This window comes from Lethenteron reissneri, chromosome 53 (genome assembly GCF_015708825.2).
Source record: "Lethenteron reissneri isolate LAM-NWPU_2019-01 chromosome 53, ASM1570882v1, whole genome shotgun sequence".
Classification (NCBI taxonomy): domain Eukaryota; kingdom Metazoa; phylum Chordata; class Hyperoartia; order Petromyzontiformes; family Petromyzontidae; genus Lethenteron; species Lethenteron reissneri.
The window spans coordinates 1,697,564-1,706,161 of record NC_083831.1 but is presented as its reverse complement, the minus strand read 5'-3'; positions in this window follow the sequence as shown (position 1 = coordinate 1,706,161).

Here is an 8,598-nt window from a genome sequence, read left to right as displayed (position 1 = left end):
GAGTCAGTTCTGGTTTTTGTCTGCCTGCTTCTTCTTGTGTCCCCTGACCCCGGGAGTTATTATTCTACTTTATGGCCTGTCGAAGCCCCACTCGCTGTTGCTGGGCTGGTGTTGTTCCCGGCTTTTGCTTACGTTTGCAGTTCGCCGTGCTCTTGATTTCCTTCCCTCTTCAACCTTATATTGACTATTCGCTCCTGTCTGGGTGCGATTCAATTTTGACTTAGGAAGGTTCTGATTGTCATATGCTTCGGGTCGAATTGTATAGAAAGTATTGAAGTATGGAAATAACATTTCATATTGACTTAATAATGGTGATGGTTCAGTAGGCGTAACTTGTGGCCTGGTTTAATTGGAGTGGGTGTGAATATCGATAACTTTAGCCTACCCTGTTGTTAAATTCCGACTTTAACGTTACTTTAATAGCAATACAGAATAATTGAGCTTTTTGTCTTAACTAGGCGAATGCGAACTTCTGGTGACCCCCGCAGCCGTGTTGTTCAGCTGGGTCTTGTGCCTTGAGAGATATACAACCCTCTTTTAAATCACCTCTCCCCCTGTCCACCTTCTGCTCTGGGAGTGTTTATTCTTGATTCCAGGTCCAAGGCCCCCTCACATCCAGACGCACAGGGTTGTTTACATCAGCTCCCCCCCTGTGCACGTGTTCTAACTAGCTCGGAATTCCTGAACACACAATCAGTGATGATTCCTGGCTTTCTGTGGTTGTGATTTAGACAAAGGCGCCTCTGTTTCTTCCATTGCCTTTGAGTCGACACTGCCCTATTATTTGCCCATGTGCTGAGGTCATAGAATTCGTTTTGACTTCAGTAATATTAACATTCAGTATTGGATTAGCAAATGGGCAATGGTTCATTGATGTAGCTCGCAGCCTGGTCTCCAATTTGAGCGAGCGCGAGGATCGATAATTTAGCCTACTCTGTTGTTGAATTTCGAATTTTGACGTTACTTTAAAACCATGCAGGATGATTGGGCTTTTGCCTTAACTATGTCTGGCTGACACTCCCACTGTCTCTGCCGCCTGCACGGGTGACATGTGCCCGTTCATCAGGCCTTATCTTCCCTTGAAGCAACGTTGTAAATTCTGCCATCCTAGCCCTCCTCCGGTTCATTACTTAACAACACCTGGTGTTTTGCAGTTTGCTGCGCTTGGTGTGTTTCACTCATTAAAAAAAACAAGTAAAAAGATAATATATAAAAATCATCAAATATTATTAATCTCAATTATGGAAGAAGGGTTAGTATACAACAAGTGAGAGGGAGAGTGGAGTGAGAGGGTTAATGTGGAGTGAGAGGGTTAATGTGGAGTGAGGGGGAGAGTGGAGTGAGAGTGGAGTGAGGGGGTTAATGTGGAGTGAGAGGGAGAGTGGAGTGAGAGGGAGAGTGGAGTGAGAGGGTTAATGTGGAGTGAGAGGGTTAATGTGGAGTGAGGGGGAGAGTGGAGTGAGAGTGGAGTGAGGGAGTTAATGTGGAGTGAGAGGGAGAGTGGAGTGAGAGGGTTAACCCTCTCACTCCACATTAACCCTCTCACACCTCTCTCCCCTCACTTCACTCTCCCCCTCACTTCACATTAACCCTCTCACTCCACTCTCCCCCTCACTCCACATTAACTCCCTCACTCCACTCTCCCTCTCACTCCACATTAACCCTCTCACTCCACTCTCCCCTCACTCCACATTAATCCTCTCACTCACTCCACATTAACTCACTCACTCCACTCTCCCTCCCACTCTACATTAATGTGGAGTGAGAGGGAGAGTGGAGTGAGAGGGAGAGTGGAGTGAGAGGGTTAATGTGGAGTGAGTGGGAGAGTGGAGTGAGAGGGAGAGTGGAGTGAGAGGGAGAGTGGAGTGAGAGGGTTAATGTGGAGTGAGTGGGAGAGTGGAGTGAGAGGGTTAATGTGGAGTGAGGGGGAGAGTGGAGTGAGGGGGAGAGTAGAGTGAGGGGGTTAATGTGGAGCGAGAGTGGAGTGAGGGGGTTAATGTGGAGTGAGGGGGGGGGTGGAGTGAGAGTGTTAATGTGGAGTGAGGGGGGAGTGGAGTGAGGGGGTTAATGTGGAGTAAGGGGGTTAATGTGGAGTGAGGGGGTTAATGTGGAGTGAGGGGGGGAGTGGAGTGAGAGGGTGGAGTGAGTGGGAGAGTGGAGTGAGAGGGTTAATGTGGAATGAGAGTGGAGTGAGAGTGTTAATGTGGAGTGAAGTGAGAGGGGAGCCATGAGTCTCTGCGCACGCCTCTGAGCCCGTGCCGCGTGGCTCCGCGCAGCGATGGAGACTTCCTCCCCCGCTCCGCCACGAAATTCTCCTCCTTCGCCATCGCAGAGTTTCGCCGTGGACATCCCATCCGCTCTCCTCGCTCTCTTCCTCAGCTACCACGTGTGCAGTCGCGTGCCGCGCTGTGCGCTCCCAGGCATTGCCTCCCCCCCCCACTAACTAAACCCCTATCGAGTTTTACTTTTTGTCGTGTAACTCTTTGTCGTTGCGACGATCATTACGCGCGTGCCCCCGACTTGACGTCGGTGAAAAAGGGAGCTTCACCGCTCAGCGGATGCCTCCTCCTGCCGCACCATCAATTAACATTTGGACTACATTGTCTTACGGTTGTTATCGTTTGACTTGCATTCCGCTGGGATTTTTGCGCACAGCGTCGAAATGCGGTGTTTTTTTCTGGAAGACTTTGCCGGTTTTTTTTCCAGGATTCTTTTCTGCTGCGCGTGGTCACTTTAAGATGTTTTCTTGTTCATGTTTTTGTTTTGTTGCGGTTGCACCCGAGTCAAGAGCCGCGTGGCTCACAGGGTTATACCTAATGAATGAAACTCAAACTGAAAACTGAGTCTGATTCTTAAAACACGCGCTCGCTCAGTTTAACACGTAGCATGCTTTCGCGACCAATATTATTCAGAATCAACGTTTTTGGGTTTAGATCGCGTTATTTATAAATGTGCCGTAACCCTCCACCACCCGACACGGCCAATCAGTAAAAAAGTGTCACGTTGACAAAGGACAAAATTGTAAATGTTGTGGTTTCACGCTTCAACACACCGGTGTGGGGGCTAAAGCAGTGAACTATTTGTCTTTTGTCACTTTTTTACTGATTGGCCGTGTCGGGTGGTGGAGGGTTACGACACATTTATAAATAACGCGATGTAACCCAAAAACACCGCTCGCTCACTTGCAGTTGCCCCCAGCAGCGGCAGCAGCAGCCACCACCCCACTTGCCGTGCCGTGAGACGGCGTCCGCCGTGGGAGAGACGAAGTCTGCGCTGCTCCAGCAAAGTCCCCCCCCCCACACCTCCCTCCCATCGCCCCGGCCTCTGTTGCAGAGGTCGCAAACGGGTTTTGATTCCTTACCCGTACCCGTACCCGGCCGTACCCGTACCCTACCCGTACCCGGCCGGGTACGGGAGGGTATGGGTTTTGGGTACCTGATTGCGACCTCTGGGATGAAGCCATGTTGCAGGCGCGGGTGGGTTGATTCTAGGAACTTGAATTGTGAGAAGAGACAAGACGTTGGGAAATGAGTGACAAAAAGTTACTCACCAGTGACTCACGGCCTACCCGTACCCGGCCGCACCAGGGTCGCAAACGGGTACCCGTACCCGGCCGGGTACGGATAGCCGGGTTTCAGGTAGGGTACGGGTATCGGGTACCCGGTTGCGACCTCTGCTCTGTTGGTACGGACGGTGCCACGCGGGGTCGGCGTTTTGTGCTTCCCAGAGCGCAGCGCGCGCGTGCCCCCTGCTGTTAGCAGCCGGGTTGCTTTCCCCTGGCAGTGAACTGTGTGTACAGAGTGCGAACTTTCAGAGATACGAACAAACCTGGTCCCAATGTCCAGTTGCCTGTTCGGAGCGAGAGTCGTAAGTTCAACCGCCGCGCAATAGATGGCGGTGGTGGCATCTACATCTGTAGAACGTGAAGAACCAGTGGCATCTACATCTGCAGAACGTGAAGAACCAGTGACATCTAAATCTGCAAAACGTGAAGAACCAGTGGCATCTACATCTGCAGAACATGAAGAACCAGTGGCATCTGCATCTGCAGAACGTGAAGAACCAGTGACATCTACATCTACAGAACATAAAAAACCAGTGGCATCTACATCTGCAGAACGTGAAGAACCAATGGCATCTACATCTGCAGAACGTGAAGAACCAATGGCATCTACATCTGCAGAACGTGAAGAACCAGTGGCATCTACATCTATAGAACATGAAGAACCAGTGACATCTACATCTGCAGAAATTATACAACTTTGAAAACAATTCCCCGTGTTTAGTGTACACGCCGTACAACATGTTTGGAATCGACAGGAGTAAATTTTGACTTACAAACAAATCGACTTACGAACAGACCTCTGCAACCTAACTCATTCGTAAGCAAAGGAGTCAATGGACACAATATGGAGTTCATAAGCTGGAAACACAGTAATCTGCTGAATATTTTAATGCCCCCCCCCCCATACACACACAAACACTCACTCCCAGCACGAGGCTGACTTGTTACATCTCGCGGAGGAGCGCTCAGCTGGACAAAATAGTGCCGCGGTTCAATTTGCAAGCGAGAGTTCGCGTCTTAAGCTGATGCCAAATTTCTTTTTTTCACGGAAGCTGGTTCAGACGTCGGGTGTTCGTAAACCAATCGTTCGTAAGTTGGGGATTCCTAAGTCGGGTATTTGTAAGTCGGGAGTTCACAAGTTGATGCCTGCATGCACATGAGTAAAACCTATTCTTATTTTTTCAGCATCTTGGACACTGGCAAAAAGGTGCCAAATATATAACAGCTCGACCCGAGCTATAAGTGTTGTGAAACTTGTGTAGTGAGCGTCTTCCAAGACACGACCTAACCAACATGGCAACTCGCTAAATAACCTAACCAACAGCCCCATCGTCAGCGTCTAACTATATAGCTGGCTGACTAATATAGCGACGACGATGATGGGAGTCGTACAGCGGATCGGCCACGCGGCCGGACGATGAAGAAGAGATGGCGGCGAAGACAACGACGGCAGCCAGGACCCGGACCCCACGACAGCCCCAAACTTCCGGTCCCGTCCCCCCTTATATACTCCTCGGCGTGGCCAGGCAGAGCCTCCGGCCGCAACCCCTTCTAGAACCTTCGAGCAGGTTCCCAGAGCTTCCCGACTGACCTCGCCTTTAACCTTTAGCCCAGCTACGCCCTCCTTATAGTTGGTTATTATCTCACGCACCCATACCCGTGATTATCCCTCCTGGCCAACAGATGGCACCCTGTCATTACACTTGCATTGTCTTTGTGCTGTTCGCCTATTAGCGTTGTTCTCTGGTCTAACACTGGTGGTGAGACTAGGCCACAAAGAAGGCTGTCGTCTCTGGTGTCGGCCAATCAGTTTCAAGGACAATGCATCTACAGGGTGTTTCAAAAGGCTGGACCCAATTTCAGAGATATGGCGATTTCAAATCGGGTCCATCTTTTTGAAACACCCTGTATTATTATCATGGCGTGTTTGTTTGCATGCTTTGCCACGAGTTTGTGTGGTTAATGCAGACGGTATATACGCGGTGTTTGAATATCTTAAAAACAGGCTGAGAGTGAGCACCACACTCTGGCTCAAACTTCTTAGACAGCAAAGATTGCAAATGCTGCGTTTCAAGTCGAATTGCTTCAAGGAAGCGACAACTCGAGATACCAACCGGGGTAGAGTCTCTTTTGCACGAGGGATTAGGGTCAACGACGTCACAAAAATCATGAGAAATAAAATACAAAAGTGTCACATCGATGATCCACCACGACCCCCGATCGCTGCTCCTGACGCAGTTATCTGCTGGCCTGACCACCTGAATGTGAGTCGCAGCTGCTGCTGCTGCATCTACATCAGCGGCTGCTGCTGCTGCATCTACATCAGCGGCCACACTAAAGGAGGTGGGGCCAGAAAGACGTGGCAACTGTTTGTGGAGATTGGCGCAAGACAGAGAGGAACATGGAACTGTAAACAATGGCGACATGTGCAGTGGACAGCTGCCCACGGACCGTGATTATGATGTTGTAGGGTTAGAGGTTAGGGTTCAGGATAAGGGTTACCTTCTGGTTGTGGGTTTAGGGTTAATAGGGTTGAGGGTTTAGGGTTAGGGGCCGTCCATAAATAACGTCACGCGATTTTGGACGATTTTTGACCCCCCCCCCCCCCTAGTCACACGGCGTCACAAAAAGTCAGACCCCCTTCAAATATGACGTCACAAAGCTCTGCCCCCCACCCAAAAAAAATAAAACACGCTTCAAATCGCTTTAAACTATTGTCATTGTAGTGCGTATTTAATGTGGCGCTGCTCTGATGTTGTAGGAGAAGACATTTATTCAAAAGTCTATTTAATTAAGTAGAACGTGTTGTCTGTATTTATTTAAAGTTGCGCATTTTGATGTGCGTCACATTTCTCAAACCCCCCTCGTCACACATCTGACCCCCCCAGGTGCGTGACGTCATTTATGGACGGCCCCTTAGTGCTGTAGGGTTGCAGTGGATGTGCACACGAGGTTCTACACAAGTCACGTGATGCCCTCTCGTGGACAAACGGGCAACTGCAGCCGCTGCCCTGCATGGAACAAAACTGGGCAGACGACAGCCTCCACATGTACCCTGTCGAGCGTGGGTTCTTACCCCTCCTCCTCCTCCTCACCATCATCCCATCAGCCGCACAACCATCTCAGGGTGCCTCTCATCAGCAGCGCTGATTCAACACAAGCAACGCGGCGGGACAAGCTTCGGCATTCGGCGTCTCATCAGCGGTCAGATGCCACTGGTTCTTCACGTTTTGCAGGTGTAGATGCCACTGGTTCTTCACGTTTTGCAGATGTAGATGCCACTGGTTCTTCACGTTCTACAGATGTAGATGCCACTGGTTCTTCACGTTCTACAGATGTAGATGCCACTGGTTCTTCACGTTCTGCAGATGTAGATGCCACTGGTTCTTTACGTTTTGCAGATGTAGATGCCACTGGTTCTTCACGTTCTACAGATGTAGATGCCACTGGTTCTTCACGTTCTACAGATGTAGATGCCACTGGTTCTTCACGTTCTGCAGATGTAGATGCCACTGGTTCTTCACGTTCTGTAAATGTAGATGCCACTGGTTCTTCACGTTCTGTAGATGTAGATGCCACTAGTTCTTCACGTTCTGTAGATATCGATGCTAATTCCCTCTGGTGCTCGTGTTTTCTCTCTACTCTCTTGAAAATTTACCAAGAGCAGTCTGCACAATTGCTCTCTTCTTCTATTCATGAATCAACTCGTACCAGGCAATAGCGTCATGAACAGCTGCAACTGGACATACGGACAGCTTTGTTCGTAAGTCGAATGTCCGTAAGTAGAGGAGTCCCTGTGATATCGATCGCCCCTTTTGCTTGCGCAGCGTGTGGCGGTAGAGAGGTCACCGTGACACTTCAAGTGACATCAACGACGGAGATCGTCATGGGAGAACACGACTGTGTAGGAACTCCACAACGCATTGGCTCGGGCTTGCAATGCACGTGCATTGGCTGCGCAGATGATTGGGGCAAGCGGGTTGGCACGAACTAAGTTTTAACGACATCGACACTCGTCAACAACCCATGACTCTTAAAAAAAGAACAACGCGTACTATAGGCAACGTTTCGGGGAACGACCTTCCCGCACCGAGTTGCTGGGGGACGTCCCCCGCGACCTCTGGTGGTGGAGGTGGGAATGGGACCTCGGATCCTGGGAGGGAGGAATCGCCAGTTAAATGACCTAACCAACATGGCCACTCGCTAAATGAGCTAACCAACATGGCCACTCGCTAAATGAGCTAACCAACATGGTCACTCGCTAAATGAGCTAACCAACATGGCTACTCGCTAAATGACCTAACCAACATGGCCACTCGCTAAATGACCTAATCAACATGGCCACTCGCTAAATGACCTAACCAACATGGCCACTCGCTAAAATACCTAACCAACATGGTCACTCGCTAAATGACCTAATCAACATGGCCACTCGCTAAATGACCTAACCAACATGGCCACTCGCTAAATGACCTAACCAACATGGCCACTCGCTAAATGACCTAACCAACATGGCCACTCGCTAAATGACCTAACCAACATGGCCACTCGCTAAATGACCTAATCAACATGGCCACTCGCTAAATGACCTAACCAACATGGCCACTCGCTAAAATACCTAACCAACATGGTCACTCGCTAAATGACCTAATCAACATGGCCACTCGCTAAATGACCTAACCAACATGGCCACTCGCTAAATGACCTAACCAACATGGCCACTCGCTAAATTACCTAACCAACATGGCCACTGGCTAAATTACCTAACCAACATGGCCACTCGCTAAATGAGCTAACCTACATGGCCACTCACTAAATGAGCTAACCAACATGGCCACTCGCTAAATGACCTAACCAACATGGCCACTCGCTAAATTACCTAACCAACATGGCCACTCGCTAAATGAGCTAACCTACATGGCCACTCACTAAATGAGCTAACCAACATGGCCACTCGCTAAATGACCTAATCAACATGGCCACTCGCTAAATGACCTAACCAACATGGCCACTCGCTAAATGACCTAACCAAC